The sequence below is a fragment of the Pseudorasbora parva genome, chromosome 2 (genome assembly GCF_024679245.1).
Source record: "Pseudorasbora parva isolate DD20220531a chromosome 2, ASM2467924v1, whole genome shotgun sequence".
NCBI classification, from domain to species: Eukaryota; Metazoa; Chordata; class Actinopteri; order Cypriniformes; family Gobionidae; genus Pseudorasbora; species Pseudorasbora parva.
The window spans coordinates 62,834,609-62,853,103 of record NC_090173.1 but is presented as its reverse complement, the minus strand read 5'-3'; the positions used below and the strand labels follow the sequence as shown (position 1 = coordinate 62,853,103).

Genomic DNA, 18,495 nt, shown 5'->3' with positions numbered 1-18,495 from the left:
TCGTTAAAATAGTGGACAGTATCTCCGCCTGTCACGCGGAAGACCGGGGTTCGATTCCCCGACGGGGAGGTCTAATTCTTTACTGCTGCCCAAAGACCCATTCAAAAGTTATTGCTCCAGCTACAAGTTACACAAAGAGTTGGCCAGGGCCCCGGGAGACATTTTTGAGCAAAAGAATTGCGTTGGCCGGGAATCGAACCCGGGTCAACTGCTTGGAAGGCAGCTATGCTCACCACTATACCACCAACGTAGGCATTTTGCTTGTTTGCTGAACGCCACCTTAGGCGGTCAATGCTCCCAACACATTTTCAGCGACTGTGTGCAGAGGAACTGAAACTCTGTCTGTTTGGACTCGCAACTGAAAAAAATGCATTAACCTATGGACTCTACCTACCAATCTCTTCATTGAAAAACAAGCTCTCTAATTCAGTGACATTCCACAATTTATACAGACACTTCATATTTATTTATATAATAGATGTTCTGTTGGCTTCTTTGAAGCGATATGACTCATGAGGCCGTACCTGCAAATGGTAAGGATGCTTGCGGCGAGCAGCAGTTGCGCTGATCGGGTGCGATGCCAGCCTTCTGCAACTCCTCGTTAGTATAGTGGACAGTATCTCCGCCTGTCACGCGGAAGACCGGGGTTCGATTCCCCGACGGGGAGGTCTAGTCCTTTACTGCTGCCCAAAGACCCATTCAAAATTTATTGCTCCATTTACAAGTGACACAAAGAGCTGGCCAGGGGCCCCGGGCGACAGTTTTGAGCAAAAGAATTGCGTTGGTCGGAATCGAACCCGGGTCAACTTCTTGGAAGGCAGCTATGCTCACCACTATACCACCAACGCAGGCATTTTGCTTGTTTGCTGAACGCCACCTTACGCGGCCAATGCTCCCAACACATTATCAGTGACTGTGTGCAGAGGAACTGAAACTCTGTCTGTTTGGACTCGCAACTGAAAAAAATGCATTAACCTATGGACTCTACCTACCAATCTCTTCATTGAAAAACAAGCTCTCTAATTCAGTGACATTCCACAATTTATACAGACACTTCATATTTATTTATATAATAGATGTTCTGTTGGCTTCTTTGAAGCGATATGACTCATGAGGCCGTACCTGCAAATGGGAAGCCTGTTTGCGGCGAGCAGCAGTTGCGCTGATCGGGTGCGAGGCCAGCCTTCTGCAACTCCTCGTTAGTATAGTGGACAGTATCTCCGCCTGTCACGCGGAAGACCGGGGTTCGATTCCCCGACGGGGAGGTCTAGTCCTTTACTGCTGCCCAAAGACCCATTCAAAAGTTATTGCTCCATTTACAAGTGACACAAAGAGCTGGCCAGGGGCCCCGGGCGACAGTTTTGAGCAAAAGAATTGCGTTGGTCGGGAATCGAACCCGGGTCAACTTCTTGGAAGGCAGCTATGCTCACCACTATACCACCAACGCAGGCATTTTGCTTGTTTGCTCAACGCCACCTTACGCGGTCAATGCTCCCAACACATTATCAGTGACTGTGTGCAGAGGAACTGAAACTCTGTCTGTTTGGACTCGCAACTGAAAAAAATGCATTAACCTATGGACTCTACCTACCAATCTCTTCATTGAAAAACAAGCTCTCTAATTCAGTGACATTCCTCAATTTATACAGACACTTTATATTTAATTATATATTACATGTTCTGTTGGCTTCTCTTTGCTTCTGTGAAGCGATATGACTCATGAGGCCGTACCTGCAAATGGGAAGCCTGTTTGCGGCGAGCAGCAGTTGCGTTGATCGGGTGCGACGCCAGCCTTCTGTAACTCCTCGTTAGTATAGTGGACAGTATCTCCGCCTGTCACGCGGAAGACCGGGGTTCGATTCCCCGACGGGGAGGTCTAATTCTTTACTGCTGCCCAAAGACCCATTCAAAAGTTATTGATCCAGCTACAAGTTACACAAAGAGTTGGCCAGGGCCCCGGGAGACATTTTTGAGCAAAAGAATTGCGTTGGCCGGGAATCGAACCCGGGTCAACTGCTTGGAAGGCAGCTATGCTCACCACTATACCACCAACGCAGGCATTTTGCTTGTTTGCTGAACGCCACCTTAGGCGGTCAATGCTCCCAACACATTTTCAGCGACTGTGTCCAGAGGAACTGAAACTCTGTCTGTTTGGACTCGCAATTGAAAAAAATGCATTAACCTATGGACTCTACCTACCAATCTCTTCATTGAAAAACAAGCTCTCTAATTCAGTGACATTCCACAATTTATACAGACACTTCATATTTATTTATATAATAGATGTTCTGTTGGCTTCTTTGAAGCGATATGACTCATGAGGCCGTACCTGCAAATGGGAAGGATGTTTGCGGCGAGCAGCAGTTGCGCTGATCGGGTGCGACGCCAACCTTCTGCAACTCCTCGTTAGTATAGTGGACAGTATCTCTGTCTGTCACGCGGAAGACCGGGGTTCGATTCCCCGACGGGGAGGTCTAGTCCTTTACTGCTGCCCAAAGACCCATTCAAAAGTTATTGCTCCATTTACAAGTGACACAAAGAGCTGGCCAGGGGCCCCGGGCGACAGTTTTGAGCAAAAGAATTGCGTTGGCCGGGAATCGAACCCGGGTCAACTGCTTGGAAGGCAGCTATGCTCACCATTATACCACCAACGCAGGCATTTTGCTTGTTTGCTGAACGCCAGCTTACGCGGTCAATGCTCCCAACACATTATCAGTGACTGTGTGCAGAGGAACTGAAACTCTGTCTGTTTGGACCAGCAACTGAAAAAAATGCATTAACCTATGGACCTGACCTACCAATCTCTTCATTGAAAAACAAGCTCTCTAATTCAGTGACATTCCTCAATTTATACAGACACTTTATATTTAATTATATATTACATGTTCTGTTGGCTTCTCTTTGCTTCTGTGAAGCGATATGACTCATGAGGCCGTACCTGCAAATGGGAAGCCTGTTTGCGGCGAGCAGCAGTTGCGCTGATCGGGTGCGACGCCAGCTTTCCGCAACTCCTCGTTAGTATAGTGGACAGTATCTCCGCCTGTCACGCGGAAGACCGGGGTTCGATTCCCCGACGGGGAGGTCTAATTCTTTACTGCTGCCCAAAGACCCATTCAAAAGTTATTGCTCCAGCTACAAGTTACACAAAGAGTTGGCCAGGGCCCCGGGAGACATTTTTGAGCAATAGAATTGCGTTGGCCGGGAATCGAACCCGGGTCAACTGCTTGGAAGGCAGCTATGCTCACCACTATACCACCAACGTAGGCATTTTGCTTGTTTGCTGAACGCCACCTTAGGCGGTCAATGCTCCCAACACATTTTCAGCGACTGTGTGCAGAGGAACTGAAACTCTGTCTGTTTGGACTCGCAACTGAAAAAAATGCATTAACCTATGGACTCTACCTACCAATCTCTTCATTGAAAAACAAGCTCTCTAATTCAGTGACATTCCACAATTTATACAGACACTTCATATTTATTTATATAATAGATGTTCTGTTGGCTTCTTTGAAGCGATATGACTCATGAGGTCGTACCTGCAAATGGGAAGGATGTTTGCGACGAGCAGCAATTGCGCTGATCAGGTGCGACGCCAGCCTTCTGCAACTCCTCGTTAGTATAGTGGACAGTATCTCCGCCTGTCACGCGGAAGACCGGGGTTCGATTCCCCGACGGGGAGGTCTAGTCCTTTACTGCTGCCCAAAGACCCATTCAAAAGTTATTGCTCCAGCTACAAGTGACACAAAGAGTTGGCCAGGGTCCCCGGAGACATTTTTGAGCAAAAGAATTGCGTTGGCCGGGAATCGAACCCGGGTCAACTGCTTGGAAGGCAGCTATGCTCACCACTATACCACCAACGCAGGCATTTTGCTTGTTTTCTGAACGCCACCTTAGGCGGTCAATGCTCCCAACACATTTTCAGCGACTGTGTGCAGAGGAACTGAAACTCTGTCTGTTTGGACTCGCAACTGAAAAAAATGCATTAACCTATGGACTCTACCTACCAATCTCTTCATTGAAAAACAAGCTCTCTAATTCAGTGACATTCCACAATTTATACAGACACTTCATATTTATTTATATAATAGATGTTCTGTTGGCTTCTTTGAAGCGATATGACTCATGAGGCCGTACCTGCAAATGGGAAGCCTGTTTGCGACGAGCAGCAGTTGCGCTGATCGGGTGCGACGCCTCCTTCCGCAACTCCTCGTTAGTATAGTGGACAGTATCTCCGCCTGTCACGCGTAAGACCGGGGTTCGATTCCCCGACGGGGAGGTCTAATTCTTTACTGCTGCCCAAAGACCCATTCAAAAGTTATTGCTCCATTTACAAGTGACACAAAGAGCTGGCCAGGGGCCCCGGGCGACAGTTTTGAGCAAAAGAATTGCGTTGGTCGGGAATCGAACCCGGGTCAACATCTTGGAAGGCAGCTATGCTCACCACTATACCACCAACGCAGGCATTTTACTTGTTTGCTGAACGCCACCTTACGCGGCCAATGCTCCCAACACATTATCAGTGACTGTGTGCAGAGGAACTGAAACTCTGTCTGTTTGGACTCGCAACTGAAAAAAATGCATTAACCTATGGACTCTACCTACCAATCTCTTCATTGAAAAACAAGCTCTCTAATTCAGTGACATTCCACAATTTATACAGACACTTCATATTTATTTATATAATAGATGTTCTGTTGGCTTCTTTGAAGCGATATGACTCATGAGGCCGTACCTGCAAATGGGAAGCCTGTTTGCGGCGAGCAGCAGTTGCGCTGATCGGGTGCGAGGCCAGCCTTCTGCAACTCCTCGTTAGTATAGTGGACAGTATCTCTGCCTGTCACGGCGAAGACCGGGGTTCGATTCCCCGACGGGGAGGTCTAGTCCTTTACTGCTGCCCAAAGACCCATTCAAAAGTTATTGCTCCATTTACAAGTGACACAAAGAGCTGGCCAGGGGCCCCGGGCGACAGTTTTGAGCAAAAGAATTGCGTTGGCCGGGAATCGAACCCGGGTCAACTGCTTGGAAGGCAGCTATGCTCACCATTATACCACCAACGCAGGCATTTTGCTTGTTTGCTGAACGCCAGCTTACGCGGTCAATGCTCCCAACACATTATCAGTGACTGTGTGCAGAGGAACTGAAACTCTGTCTGTTTGGACCAGCAACTGAAAAAAATGCATTAACCTATGGACCTGACCTACAAATCTCTTCATTGAAAAACAAGCTCTCTAATTCAGTGACATTCCTCAATTTATACAGACACTTTATATTTAATTATATATTACATGTTCTGTTGGCTTCTCTTTGCTTCTGTGAAGCGATATGACTCATGAGGCCGTACCTGCAAATGGGAAGCCTGTTTGCGGCGAGCAGCAGTTGCGCTGATCGGGTGCGACGCCAGATTTCCGCAACTCCTCGTTAGTATAGTGGACAGTATCTCCGCCTGTCACGCGGAAGACCGGGGTTCGATTCCCCGACGGGGAGGTCTAATTCTTTACTGCTGCCCAAAGACCCATTCAAAAGTTATTGCTCCAGCTACAAGTTACACAAAGAGTTGGCCAGGGCCCCGGGAGACATTTTTGAGCAAAAGAATTGCGTTGGCCGGGAATCGAACCCGGGTCAACTGCTTGGAAGGCAGCTATGCTCACCACTATACCACCAACGCAGGCATTTTGCTTGTTTTCTGAACGCCACCTTAGGGGGTCAATGCTCCCAACACATTTTCAGCGACTGTGTGCAGAGGAACTGAAACTCTGTCTGTTTGGACTCGCAACTGAAAAAAATGCATTAACCTATGGACTCTACCTACCAATCTCTTCATTGAAAAACAAGCTCTCTAATTCAGTGACATTCCACAATTTATACAGACACTTCATATTTATTTATATAATAGATGTTCTGTTGGCTTCTTTGAAGCGATATGACTCATGAGGCCGTACCTGCAAATGGGAAGGATGTTTGCGGCGAGCAGCAGTTGCGCTGATCGGGTGCGACGCCAGCCTTCTGCAACTCCTCGTTAGTTTAGTGGACAGTATCTCCGCCTGTCACGCGGAAGACCGGGGTTCGATTCCCCGACGGGGAGGTCTAGTCCTTTACTGCTGCCCAAAGACCCATTCAAAAGTTATTGCTCCATTTACAAGTGACACAAAGAGCTGGCCAGGGGCCCCGGGCGACAGTTTTGAGCAAAAGAATTGTGTTGGCCGGGAATCAAACCCGGATCAACTGCTTGGAAGGCAGCTATGCTCACCACTATACCACCAACGCAGGCATTTTGCTTGTTTGCTGAACGCCACCTTAGGCGGTCAATGCTCCCAACACATTATCAGCGACTGTGTGCAGAGGAACTGAAACTCTGTCTGTTTGGACTCGCAACTGAAAAAAATGCATTAACCTATGGACTCTACCTACCAATCTCTTCATTGAAAAACAAGCTCTCTAATTCAGTGACATTCCACAATTTATACAGACACTTCATATTTATTTATATAATAGATGTTCTGTTGGCTTCTTTGAAGCGATATGACTCATGAGGCCGTACCTGCAAATGGGAAGCCTGTTTGCGACGAGCAGCAGTTGCGCTGATCGGGTGCGACGCCTCCTTCCGCAACTCCTCGTTAGTATAGTGGACAGTATCTCCCCCTGTCACGCGGAAGACCGGGGTTCGATTCCCCGACGGGGAGGTCTAATTCTTTACTGCTGCCCAAAGACCCATTCAAAAGTTATTGCTCCAGCTACAAGTGACACAAAGAGCTGGCCAGGGTCCCGGGAGACATTTTTGAGCAAAAGAATTGCGTTGGCCGGGAATCGAACCCGGGTCAACTGCTTGGAAGGCAGCTATGCTCACCACTATACCACCAACGCAGGCATTTTGCTTGTTTGCTGAACGCCACCTTACGCGGTCAATGCTCCCAACACATTATCAGTGACTGTGTGCAGAGGAACTGAAACTCTGTCTGTTTGGACCAGCAACTGAAAAAAATGCATTAACCTATGGACTCTACCTACCAATCTCTTCATTGAAAAACAAGCTCCCTAATTCAGTGACATTCCTCAATTTATACAGACACTTTATATTTATTTATATAATAGATGTTCTGTTGGCTTCTTTGAAGCGATATGACTCATGAGGCCGTACCTGCAAATGGGAAGCCTGTTTGCGACGAGCAGCAGTTGCGCTGATCGGGTGCGACGCCTCCTTCCGCAACTCCTCGTTAGTATAGTGGACAGTATCTCCGCCTGTCACGCGGAAGACCGGGGTTCGATTCCCCGACGGGGAGGTCTAATTCTTTACTGCTGCCCAAAGACCCATTCAAAAGTTATTGCTCCAGCTACAAGTGACACAAAGAGCTGGCCAGGGTCCCGGGAGACATTTTTGAGCAAAAGAACTGCGTTGGCCGGGAATCGAACCCGGGTCAACTGCTTGGAAGGCAGCTATGCTCACCACTATACCACCAACGCAGGCATTTTGCTTGTTTGCTGAACGCCACCTTACGCGGTCAATGCTCCCAACACATTATCAGTGACTGTGTGCAGAGGAACTGAAACTCTGTCTGTTTGGACCAGCAACTGAAAAAAATGCATTAACCTATGGACCTGACCTACAAATCTCTTCATTGAAAAACAAGCTCTCTAATTCAGTGACATTCCTCAATTTATACAGACACTTTATATATGACTCATGAGGCCGTACCTGCAAATGGGAAGCATGTTTGCGGCGAGCAGCAGTTGCGCTGATCGGGTGCGAGGCCAGCCTTCTGCAACTCCTCGTTAGTATAGTGGACAGTATCTCTGCCTGTCACGCGGAAGACCGGGGTTCGATTCCCCGACGGGGAGGTCTAGTCCTTTACTGCTGCCCAAAGACCCATTCAAAAGTTATTGCTCCATTTACAAGTGACACAAAGAGCTGGCCAGGGGCCCCGGGCGACAGTTTTGAGCAAAAGAATTGCGTTGGCCGGGAATCGAACCCGGGTCAACTGCTTGGAAGGCAGCTATGCTCACCATTATACCACCAACGCAGGCATTTTGCTTGTTTGCTGAACGCCAGCTTACGCGGTCAATGCTCCCAACACATTATCAGTGACTGTGTGCAGAGGAACTGAAACTCTGTCTGTTTGGACCAGCAACTGAAAAAAATGCATTAACCTATGGACCTGACCTACAAATCTCTTCATTGAAAAACAAGCTCTCTAATTCAGTGACATTCCTCAATTTATACAGACACTTTATATTTAATTATATATTACATGTTCTGTTGGCTTCTCTTTGCTTCTGTGAAGCGATATGACTCATGAGGCCGTACCTGCAAATGGGAAGCCTGTTTGCGGCGAGCAGCAGTTGCGCTGATCGGGTGCGACGCCAGCTTTCCACAACTCCTCGTTAGTATAGTGGACAGTATCTCCGCCTGTCACGCGGAAGACCGGGGTTCGATTCCCCGACGGGGAGGTCTAATTCTTTACTGCTGCCCAAAGACCCATTCAAAAGTTATTGCTCCAGCTACAAGTTACACAAAGAGTTGGCCAGGGCCCCGGGAGACATTTTTGAGCAAAAGAATTGCGTTGGCCGGGAATCGAACCCGGGTCAACTGCTTGGAAGGCAGCTATGCTCACCACTATACCACCAACGCAGGCATTTTGCTTGTTTGCTGAACGCCACCTTAGGCGGTCAATGCTCCCAACACATTTTCAGCGACTGTGTGCAGAGGAACTGAAACTCTGTCTGTTTGGACTCGCAACTGAAAAAAATGCATTAACCTATGGACTCTACCTACCAATCTCTTCATTGAAAAACAAGCTCTCTAATTCAGTGACATTCCACAATTTATACAGACACTTCATATTTATTTATATAATAGATGTTCTGTTGGCTTCTTTGAAGCGATATGACTCATGAGGCCGTACCTGCAAATGGGAAGCCTGTTTGCGACGAGCAGCAGTTGCGCTGATCGGGTGCGACGCCTCCTTCCGCAACTCCTCGTTAGTATAGTGGACAGTATCTCCGCCTGTCACGCGGAAGACCGGGGTTCGATTCCCCGACGGGGAGGTCTAATTCTTTACTGCTGCCCAAAGACCCATTCAAAAGTTATTGCTCCATTTACAAGTGACACAAAGAGCTGGCCAGGGGCCCCGGGCGACAGTTTTGAGCAAAAGAATTGCGTTGGTCGGGAATCGAACCCGGGTCAACTTCTTGGAAGGCAGCTATGCTCACCACTATACCACCAACGCAGGCATTTTGCTTGTTTGCTGAACGCCACCTTACGCGGTCAATGCTCCCAACACATTATCAGTGACTGTGTGCAGAGGAACTGAAACTCTGTCTGTTTGGACCAGCAACTGAAAAAAATGCATTAACCTATGGACTCTACCTACCAATCTCTTCATTGAAAAACAAGCTCTCTAATTCAGTGACATTCCTCAATTTATACAGACACTTTATATTTAATTATATATTACATGTTCTGTTGGCTTCTCTTTGCTTCTGTGAAGCGATATGACTCATGAGGCCGTACCTGCAAATGGGAAGCCTGTTTGCGGCGAGCAGCAGTTGCGCTGATCGGGTGCGACGCCAGCCTTCCGCAACTCCTCGTTAGTATAGTGGACAGTATCTCCGCCTGTCACGCGGAAGACCGGGGTTCGATTCCCCGAAGGGGAGGTCTAATTCTTTACTGCTGCCCAAAGACCCATTCAAAAGTTATTGCTCCAGCTACAAGTGACACAAAGAGTTGGCCAGGGCCCCGGGAGACATTTTTGAGCAAAAGAATTGCGTTGGCCGGGAATCGAACCCGGGTCAACTGCTTGGAAGGCAGCTATGCTCACCACTATACCACCAACGCAGGCATTTTGCTTGTTTGCTGAACGCCACCTTAGGCGGTCAATGCTCCCAACACATTTTCAGCGACTGTGTGCAGAGGAACTGAAACTCTGTCTGTTTGGACTCGCAACTGAAAAAAATGCATTAACCTATGGACTCTACCTACCAATCTCTTCATTGAAAAACAAGCTCTCTAATTCAGTGACATTCCACAATTTATACAGACACTTCATATTTATTTATATAATAGATGTTCTGTTGGCTTCTTTGAAGCGATATGACTCATGAGGCCGTACCTGCAAATGGGAAGCCTGTTTGCGACGAGCAGCAGTTGCGCTGATCGGGTGCGACGCCTCCTTCCGCAACTCCTCGTTAGTATAGTGAACAGTATCTCCGCCTGTCACGCGGAAGACCGGGGTTCGATTCCCCGACGGGGAGGTCTAATTCTTTACTGCTGCCCAAAGACCCATTCAAAAGTTATTGCTCCAGCTACAAGTGACACAAAGAGCTGGCCAGGGTCCCGGGAGACATTTTTGAGCAAAAGAATTGCGTTGGCCGGGAATCGAACCCGGGTCAACTGCTTGGAAGGCAGCTATGCTCACCACTATACCACCAACGCAGGCATTTTGCTTGTTTGCTGAACGCCACCTTACGCGGTCAATGCTCCCAACACATTATCAGTGACTGTGTGCAGAGGAACTGAAACTCTGTCTGTTTGGACCAGCAACTGAAAAAAATGCATTAACCTATGGACTCTACCTACCAATCTCTTCATTGAAAAACAAGCTCCCTAATTCAGTGACATTCCTCAATTTATACAGACACTTTATATTTATTTATATAATAGATGTTCTGTTGGCTTCTTTGAAGCGATATGACTCATGAGGCCGTACCTGCAAATGGGAAGGATGTTTGCGGCGAGCAGCAGTTGCGCTGATCGGGTGCGACGCCAGCCTTCTGCAACTCCTCGTTAGTATAGTGGACAGTATCTCCGCCTGTCACGCGGAAGACCGGGGTTCGATTCCCCGACGGGGAGGTCTAGTCCTTTACTGCTGCCCAAAGACCCATTCACAAGTTATTGCTCCATTTACAAGTGACACAAAGAGCTGGCCAGGGGCCCCGGGCGACAGTTTTGAGCAAAAGAATTGCGTTGGTCGGTAATCGAACCCGGGTCAACTGCTTGGAAGGCAGCTATGCTCACCACTATACCACCAACGCAGGTATTTTGCTTGTTTGCTGAACGCCACCTTAGGCGGTCAATGCTCCCAACACATTTTCAGCGACTGTGTGCAGAGGAACTGAAACTCTGTCTGTTTGGACTCGCAACTGAAAAAAATGCATTAACCTATGGACTCTACCTACCAATCTCTTCATTGAAAAACAAGCTCTCTAATTCAGTGACATTCCACAATTTATACAGACACTTCATATTTATTTATATAATAGATGTTCTGTTGGCTTCTTTGAAGCGATATGACTCATGAGGCCGTACCTGCAAATGGGAAGCCTGTTTGCGACGAGCAGCAGTTGCGCTGATCGGGTGCGACGCCTCCTTCCGCAACTCCTCGTTAGTATAGTGGACAGTATCTCCGCCTGTCAAGCGGAAGACCGGGGTTCGATTCCCCGACGGGGAGGTCTAATTCTTTACTGCTGCCCAAAGACCCATTCAAAAGTTATTGCTCCAGCTACAAGTGACACAAAGAGCTGGCCAGGGTCCCGGGAGACATTTTTGAGCAAAAGAATTGCGTTGGCCGGGAATCGAACCCGGGTCAACTGCTTGGAAGGCAGCTATGCTCACCACTATACCACCAACGCAGGCATTTTGCTTGTTTGCTGAACGCCACCTTACGCGGTCAATGCTCCCAACACATTATCAGTGACTGTGTGCAGAGGAACTGAAACTCTGTCTGTTTGGACCAGCAACTGAAAAAAATGCATTAACCTATGGACCTGACCTACCAATCTCTTCATTGAAAAACAAGCTCCCTAATTCAGTGACATTCCTCAATTTATACAGACACTTTATATTTATTTATATAATAGATGTTCTGTTGGCTTCTTTGAAGCGATATGACTCATGAGGCCGTACCTGCAAATGGGAAGGATGTTTGCGGCGAGCAGCAGTTGCGCTGATCGGGTGCGACGCCAGCCTTCTGCAACTCCTCGTTAGTATAGTGGACAGTATCTCCGCCTGTCACGCGGAAGACCGGGGTTCGATTCCCCGACGGGGAGGTCTAGTCCTTTACTGCTGCCCAAAGACCCATTCAAAAGTTATTGCTCCATTTACGAGTGACACAAAGAGCTGGCCAGGGGCCCCGGGCGACAGTTTTGAGCAAAAGAATTGCGTTGGCCGGGAATCGAACCCGGGTCAACTGCTTGGAAGGCAGCTATGCTCACCACTATACCACCAACGAAGACATTTTGCTTGTTTGCTGAACGCCACCTTACGCGGTCAATGCTCCCAACACATTATCAGTGACTGTGTGCAGAGGAACTGAAACTCTGTCTGTTTGGACCAGCAACTGAAAAAAATGCATTAACCTATGGACCTGACCTACCAATCTCTTCATTGAAAAACAAGCTCTCTAATTCAGTGACATTCCTCAATTTATACAGACACTTTATATTTAATTATATATTACATGTTCTGTTGGCTTCTCTTTGCTTCTGTGAAGCGATATGACTCATGAGGCCGTACCTGCAAATGGGAAGCCTGTTTGCGGCGAGCAGCAGTTGCGCTGATCGGGTGCGACGCCAGCCTTCCGCAACTCCTCGTTAGTATAGTGGACAGTATCTCCGCCTGTCACGCGTAAGACCGGGGTTCGATTCCCCGACGGGGAGGTCTAGTCCTTTACTGCTGCCCAAAGACCCATTCAAAAGTTATTGCTCCATTTACTAGTGACACAAAGAGCTGGCCAGGGGCCCCGGGAGACAGTTTTGAGCAAAAGAATTGCGTTGGTCGGGAATCGAACCCGGGTCAACTGCTTGGAAGGCAGCTATGCTCACCACTATACCACCAACGCAGGCATTTTGCTTGTTTGCTGAACGCCACCTTAGGCGGTCAATGCTCCCAACACATTTTCAGCGACGGTGTGCAGAGGAACTGAAACTCTGTCTGTTTGGACTCGCAACTGAAAAAAATGCATTAACCTATGGACTCTACCTACCAATCTCTTCATTGAAAAACAAGCTCTCTAATTCAGTGACATTCCACAATTTATACAGACACTTCATATTTATTTATATAATAGATGTTCTGTTGGCTTCTTTGAAGCGATATGACTCATGAGGCCGTACCTGCAAATGGGAAGGATGTTTGCGGCGAGCAGCAGTTGCGCTGATCGGGTGCGACGCCAGCCTTCTGCAACTCCTCGTTAGTATAGTGGACAGTATCTCCGCCTGTCACGCGGAAGACCGGGGTTCGATTCCCCGACGGGGAGGTCTAGTCCTTTACTGCTGCCCAAAGACCCATTCAAAAGTTATTGCTCCAGCTACAAGTGACACAAAGAGTTGGCCAGGGTCCCGGGAGACATTTTTGAGCAAAAGAATTGCGTTGGCCGGGAATCGAACCCGGGTCAACTGCTTGGAAGGCAGCTATGCTCACCACTATACCACCAACGCAGGCATTTTGCTTGTTTTCTGAACGCCACCTTAGGCGGTCAATGCTCCCAACACATTTTCAGCGACTGTGTGCAGAGGAACTGAAACTCTGTCTGTTTGGACTCGCAACTGAAAAAAATGCATTAACCTATGGACTCTACCTACCAATCTCTTCATTGAAAAACAAGCTCTCTAATTCAGTGACATTCCACAATTTATACAGACACTTCATATTTATTTATATAATAGATGTTCTGTTGGCTTCTTTGAAGCGATATGACTCATGAGGCCGTACCTGCAAATGGGAAGGATGTTTGCGGCGAGCAGCAGTTGCGCTGATCGGGTGCGACGCCAGCCTTCTGCAACTCCTCGTTAGTTTAGTGGACAGTATCTCCGCCTGTCACGCGGAAGACCGGGGTTCGATTCCCCGACGGGGAGGTCTAGTCCTTTACTGCTGCCCAAAGACCCATTCAAAAGTTATTGCTCCATTTACAAGTGACACAAAGAGCTGGCCAGGGGCCCCGGGCGACAGTTTTGAGCAAAAGAATTGTGTTGGCCGGGAATCAAACCCGGATCAACTGCTTGGAAGGCAGCTATGCTCACCACTATACCACCAACGCAGGCATTTTGCTTGTTTGCTGAACGCCACCTTAGGCGGTCAATGCTCCCAACACATTATCAGCGACTGTGTGCAGAGGAACTGAAACTCTGTCTGTTTGGACTCGCAACTGAAAAAAATGCATTAACCTATGGACTCTACCTACCAATCTCTTCATTGAAAAACAAGCTCTCTAATTCAGTGACATTCCACAATTTATACAGACACTTCATATTTATTTATATAATAGATGTTCTGTTGGCTTCTTTGAAGCGATATGACTCATGAGGCCGTACCTGCAAATGGGAAGCCTGTTTGCGACGAGCAGCAGTTGCGCTGATCGGGTGCGACGCCTCCTTCCGCAACTCCTCGTTAGTATAGTGGACAGTATCACCCCCTGTCACGCGGAAGACCGGGGTTCGATTCCCCGACGGGGAGGTCTAATTCTTTACTGCTGCCCAAAGACCCATTCAAAAGTTATTGCTCCAGCTACAAGTGACACAAAGAGCTGGCCAGGGTCCCGGGAGACATTTTTGAGCAAAAGAATTGCGTTGGCCGGGAATCGAACCCGGGTCAACTGCTTGGAAGGCAGCTATGCTCACCACTATACCACCAACGCAGGCATTTTGCTTGTTTGCTGAACGCCACCTTACGCGGTCAATGCTCCCAACACATTATCAGTGACTGTGTGCAGAGGAACTGAAACTCTGTCTGTTTGGACCAGCAACTGAAAAAAATGCATTAACCTATGGACTCTACCTACCAATCTCTTCATTGAAAAACAAGCTCCCTAATTCAGTGACATTCCTCAATTTATACAGACACTTTATATTTATTTATATAATAGATGTTCTGTTGGCTTCTTTGAAGCGATATGACTCATGAGGCCGTACCTGCAAATGGGAAGGATGTTTGCGGCGAGCAGCAGTTGCGCTGATCGGGTGCGACGCCAGCCTTCTGCAACTCCTCGTTAGTATAGTGGACAGTATCTCCGCCTGTCACGCGGAAGACCGGGGTTCGATTCCCCGACGGGGAGGTCTAGTCCTTTACTGCTGCCCAAAGACCCATTCAAAAGTTATTGCTCCATTTACAAGTGACACAAAGAGCTGGCCAGGGGCCCCGGGCGACAGTTTTGAGCAAAAGAATTGCGTTGGTCGGGAATCGAACCCGGGTCAACTGCTTGGAAGGCAGCTATGCTCACCACTATACCACCAACGCAGGCATTTTGCTTGTTTGCTGAACGCCACCTTAGGCGGTCAATGCTCCCAACACATTTTCAGCGACTGTGTGCAGAGGAACTGAAACTCTGTCTGTTTGGACTCGCAACTGAAAAAAATGCATTAACCTATGGACTCTACCTACCAATCTCTTCATTGAAAAACAAGCTCTCTAATTCAGTGACATTCCACAATTTATACAGACACTTCATATTTATTTATATAATAGATGTTCTGTTGGCTTCTTTGAAGCGATATGACTCATGAGGCCGTACCTGCAAATGGGAAGCCTGTTTGCGACGAGCAGCAGTTGCGCTGATCGGGTGCGACGCCTCCTTCCGCAACTCCTCGTTAGTATAGTGGACAGTATCTCCGCCTGTCACGCGGAAGACCGGGGTTCGATTCCCCGACGGGGAGGTCTAATTCTTTACTGCTGCCCAAAGACCCATTCAAAAGTTATTGCTCCAGCTACAAGTGACACAAAGAGCTGGCCAGGGTCCCGGGAGACATTTTTGAGCAAAAGAACTGCGTTGGCCGGGAATCGAACCCGGGTCAACTGCTTGGAAGGCAGCTATGCTCACCACTATACCACCAACGCAGGCATTTTGCTTGTTTGCTGAACGCCACCTTACGCGGTCAATGCTCCCAACACATTATCAGTGACTGTGTGCAGAGGAACTGAAACTCTGTCTGTTTGGACCAGCAACTGAAAAAAATGCATTAACCTATGGACCTGACCTACCAATCTCTTCATTGAAAAACAAGCTCTCTAATTCAGTGACATTCCTCAATTTATACAGACACTTTATATTTAATTATATTTTACATGTTCTGTTGGCTTCTCTTTGCTTCTGTGAAGCGATATGACTCATGAGGCCGTACCTGCAAATGGGAAGGATGTTTGCGGCGAGCAGCAGTTGCGCTGATCGGGTGCGACGCCAGCCTTCTGCAACTCCTCGTTAGTATAGTGGACAGTATCTCCGCCTGTCACGCGGAAGACCGGGGTTCGATTCCCCGACGGGGAGGTCTAGTCCTTTACTGCTGCCCAAAGACCCATTCAAAAGTTATTGCTCCATTTACAAGTGACACAAAGAGCTGGCCAGGGGCCCCGGGCGACAGTTTTGAGCAAAAGAATTGCGTTGGCCGGGAATCGAACCCGGGTCAACTGCTTGGAAGGCAGCTATGCTCACCACTATACCACCAACGAAGACATTTTGCTTGTTTGCTGAACGCCACCTTACGCGGTCAATGCTCCCAACACATTTTCAGCGACTGTGTGCAGAGGAACTGAAACTCTGTCTGTTTGGACTCGCAATTGAAAAAAATGCATTAACCTATGGACTCTACCTACCAATCTCTTTATTGAAAAACAAGCTCTCAAATTCAGTGACATTCCACAATTTATACAGACACTTCATATTTATTTATATAATAGATGTTCTGTTGGCTTCTTTGAAGCGATATGACTCATGAGGCCGTACCTGCAAATGGGAAGGATGTTTGCGGCGAGCAGCAGTTGCGCTGATCGGGTGCGACGCCAGCCTTCTGCAACTCCTCGTTAGTATAGTGGACAGTATCTCCGCCTGTCACGCGGAAGACCGGGGTTCGATTCCCTGACGGGGAGGTCTAGTCCTTTACTGCTGCCCAAAGACCCATTCAAAAGTTATTGCTCCATTTACAAGTGACACAAAGAGCTGGCCAGGGGCCCCGGGAGACAGTTTTGAGCAAAAGAATTGCGTTGGCCGGGAATCGAACCCGGGTCAACTGCTTGGAAGGCAGCTATGCTCACCACTATACCACCAACGCAGGCATTTTGCTTGTTTGCTGAACGCCACCTTAGGCGGTCAATGCTCCCAACACATTTTCAGCGACTGTGTGCAGAGGAACTGAAACTCTGTCTGTTTGGACTCGCAACTGAAAAAAATGCATTAACCTATGGACTCTACCTACCAATCTCTTCATTGAAAAAGAAGCTCTCTAATTCAGTGACATTCCACAATTTATACAGACACTTCATATTTATTTATATAATAGATGTTCTGTTGGCTTCTTTGAAGCGTTATGACTCATGAGGCCGTACCTGCAAATGGGAAGCCTCTTTGCGACGAGCAGCAGTTGCGCTGATCGGGTGCGACGCCAGCCTTCCGCAACTCCTCGTTAGTATAGTGGACAGTATCTCCGCCTGTCAGGTGGAAGACCGGGGTTCGATTCCCCGACGGGGAGGTCTAATTCTTTACTGCTGCCCAAAGACCCATTCAAAAGTTATTGCTCCAGCTACAAGTGACACAAAGAGCTGGCCAGGGTCCCGGAAGACATTTTTGATCAAAAGAATTGCGTTGGCCGGGAATCGAACCCGGGTCAACTGCTTGGAAGGCAGCTATGCTCACCACTATACCACCAACGCAGGCATTTTGCTTGTTTGCTGAACGCCACCTTACGCGGTCAATGCTCCCAACACATTATCAGTGACTGTGTGCAGAGGAACTGAAACTCTGTCTGTTTGGACCAGCAACTGAAAAAAATGCATTAACCTATGGACCTGACCTACCAATCTCTTCATTGAAAAACAAGCTCTCTAATTCAGTGACATTCCTCAATTTATACAGACACTTTATATTTAATTATATTTTACATGTTCTGTTGGCTTCTCTTTGCTTCTGTGAAGCGATATGACTCATGAGGCCGTACCTGCAAATGGGAAGCCTGTTTGCGGCGAGCAGCAGTTGCGCTGATCGGGTGCGACGCCAGCCTTCCGCAACTCCTCGTTAGTATAGTGGACAGTATCTCCGCCTGTCACGCGTAAGACCGGGGTTCGATTCCCCGACGGGGAGGTCTAGTCCTTTACTGCTGCCCAAAGACCCATTCAAAAGTTATTGCTCCATTTACTAGTGACACAAAGAGCTGGCCAGGGGCCCCGGGAGACAGTTTTGAGCAAAAGAATTGCGTTGGTCGGGAATCGAACCCGGGTCAACTGCTTGGAAGGCAGCTATGCTCACCACTATACCACCAACGCAGGCATTTTGCTTGTTTGCTGAACGCCACCTTAGGCGGTCAATGCTCCCAACACATTTTCAGCGACTGTGTGCAGAGGAACTGAAACTCTGTCTGTTTGGACTCGCAACTGAAAAAAATGCATTAACCTATGGACTCTACCTACCAATCTCTTCATTGAAAAACAAGCTCTCTAATTCAGTGACATTCCACAATTTATACAGACACTTCATATTTATTTATATAATAGATGTTCTGTTGGCTTCTTTGAAGCGATATGAC

The 18,495-nt window shown here is 47.9% G+C and overlaps 15 non-coding genes across 15 annotated transcripts; 1 reads left to right on the top strand and 14 right to left on the bottom strand.

Moving 5' to 3' along the window:
• Window positions 1-1,983: 1,983 nt before the first annotated feature.
• On the bottom strand, window positions 1,984-2,055 carry trnag-ucc (transfer RNA glycine (anticodon UCC)). The gene has a single exon. It is a non-coding gene; the product is annotated as a tRNA-Gly (tRNA).
• A 1,733-nt stretch (window positions 2,056-3,788) lies between these two features.
• On the bottom strand, window positions 3,789-3,860 carry trnag-ucc (transfer RNA glycine (anticodon UCC)). The gene has a single exon. It is a non-coding gene; the product is annotated as a tRNA-Gly (tRNA).
• Window positions 3,861-5,593: 1,733 nt separating this feature from the next.
• trnag-ucc (transfer RNA glycine (anticodon UCC)) lies at window positions 5,594-5,665 on the bottom strand. The gene has a single exon. It is a non-coding gene; the product is annotated as a tRNA-Gly (tRNA).
• Window positions 5,666-6,789: 1,124 nt separating this feature from the next.
• trnag-ucc (transfer RNA glycine (anticodon UCC)) lies at window positions 6,790-6,861 on the bottom strand. The gene has a single exon. It is a non-coding gene; the product is annotated as a tRNA-Gly (tRNA).
• Window positions 6,862-7,386: 525 nt separating this feature from the next.
• trnag-ucc (transfer RNA glycine (anticodon UCC)) lies at window positions 7,387-7,458 on the bottom strand. Its single transcript has one exon. It is a non-coding gene; the product is annotated as a tRNA-Gly (tRNA).
• Window positions 7,459-8,551: 1,093 nt separating this feature from the next.
• On the bottom strand, window positions 8,552-8,623 carry trnag-ucc (transfer RNA glycine (anticodon UCC)). Its single transcript has one exon. It is a non-coding gene; the product is annotated as a tRNA-Gly (tRNA).
• A 1,134-nt stretch (window positions 8,624-9,757) lies between these two features.
• trnag-ucc (transfer RNA glycine (anticodon UCC)) lies at window positions 9,758-9,829 on the bottom strand. Its single transcript has one exon. It is a non-coding gene; the product is annotated as a tRNA-Gly (tRNA).
• Window positions 9,830-10,354: 525 nt separating this feature from the next.
• Window positions 10,355-10,426, bottom strand: trnag-ucc (transfer RNA glycine (anticodon UCC)). The gene has a single exon. It is a non-coding gene; the product is annotated as a tRNA-Gly (tRNA).
• Window positions 10,427-11,369: 943 nt separating this feature from the next.
• On the top strand, window positions 11,370-11,441 carry trnad-guc (transfer RNA aspartic acid (anticodon GUC)). Its single transcript has one exon. It is a non-coding gene; the product is annotated as a tRNA-Asp (tRNA).
• A 109-nt stretch (window positions 11,442-11,550) lies between these two features.
• On the bottom strand, window positions 11,551-11,622 carry trnag-ucc (transfer RNA glycine (anticodon UCC)). The gene has a single exon. It is a non-coding gene; the product is annotated as a tRNA-Gly (tRNA).
• Window positions 11,623-13,356: 1,734 nt separating this feature from the next.
• Window positions 13,357-13,428, bottom strand: trnag-ucc (transfer RNA glycine (anticodon UCC)). The gene has a single exon. It is a non-coding gene; the product is annotated as a tRNA-Gly (tRNA).
• Window positions 13,429-14,552: 1,124 nt separating this feature from the next.
• On the bottom strand, window positions 14,553-14,624 carry trnag-ucc (transfer RNA glycine (anticodon UCC)). The gene has a single exon. It is a non-coding gene; the product is annotated as a tRNA-Gly (tRNA).
• Window positions 14,625-15,748: 1,124 nt separating this feature from the next.
• trnag-ucc (transfer RNA glycine (anticodon UCC)) lies at window positions 15,749-15,820 on the bottom strand. Its single transcript has one exon. It is a non-coding gene; the product is annotated as a tRNA-Gly (tRNA).
• A 1,136-nt stretch (window positions 15,821-16,956) lies between these two features.
• trnag-ucc (transfer RNA glycine (anticodon UCC)) lies at window positions 16,957-17,028 on the bottom strand. The gene has a single exon. It is a non-coding gene; the product is annotated as a tRNA-Gly (tRNA).
• Window positions 17,029-17,554: 526 nt separating this feature from the next.
• On the bottom strand, window positions 17,555-17,626 carry trnag-ucc (transfer RNA glycine (anticodon UCC)). The gene has a single exon. It is a non-coding gene; the product is annotated as a tRNA-Gly (tRNA).
• Window positions 17,627-18,495: the final 869 nt, after the last annotated feature.